This window comes from Otolemur garnettii, unplaced genomic scaffold (assembly GCF_000181295.1).
Source record: "Otolemur garnettii isolate 467f Iridium unplaced genomic scaffold, OtoGar3 scaffold00166, whole genome shotgun sequence".
NCBI classification, from domain to species: domain Eukaryota; kingdom Metazoa; phylum Chordata; class Mammalia; order Primates; family Galagidae; genus Otolemur; species Otolemur garnettii.
In genome coordinates this window covers 2,486,927-2,487,201 of record NW_003852561.1, presented here as the reverse complement: position 1 = coordinate 2,487,201, position 275 = coordinate 2,486,927, and the positions used below count along the sequence as shown (strand labels likewise).

Genomic DNA, 275 nt, shown 5'->3' with positions numbered 1-275 from the left:
GCAGGAAACCAATTAGGGGCTTCCACACTGGGACAGGTGCAGAGTGAGGAGGGCTGAGGGCACGGTGGCTGGCTAGCAAGGGGTGGCCAGGTGGTTAGGCACTGGGAGAGGGCAGCTAATGAAAGCATTTGGCTTTAGAGTCTCACGGTCACATCTTGGTAGTCTTCCACGATTAGGTGTGTGGGATTCAGGACTCATTTTGGTTTCGATGGTCTCACTTTGTTTCATTTTACCACTTTTTCTGGCTCTTCCTTACCAAAGTCACACTAGGACAG

General features: G+C 51.3%; 1 protein-coding gene across 1 annotated transcript in view; it reads left to right on the top strand.

The window, feature by feature from the left end:
* Nucleotides 1-275, top strand: part of MCF2L2 (MCF.2 cell line derived transforming sequence-like 2) — a 192,205-nt gene that overhangs the window by 14,693 nt on the left and 177,237 nt on the right. The gene's annotated exons all lie outside the window — the stretch shown is intronic.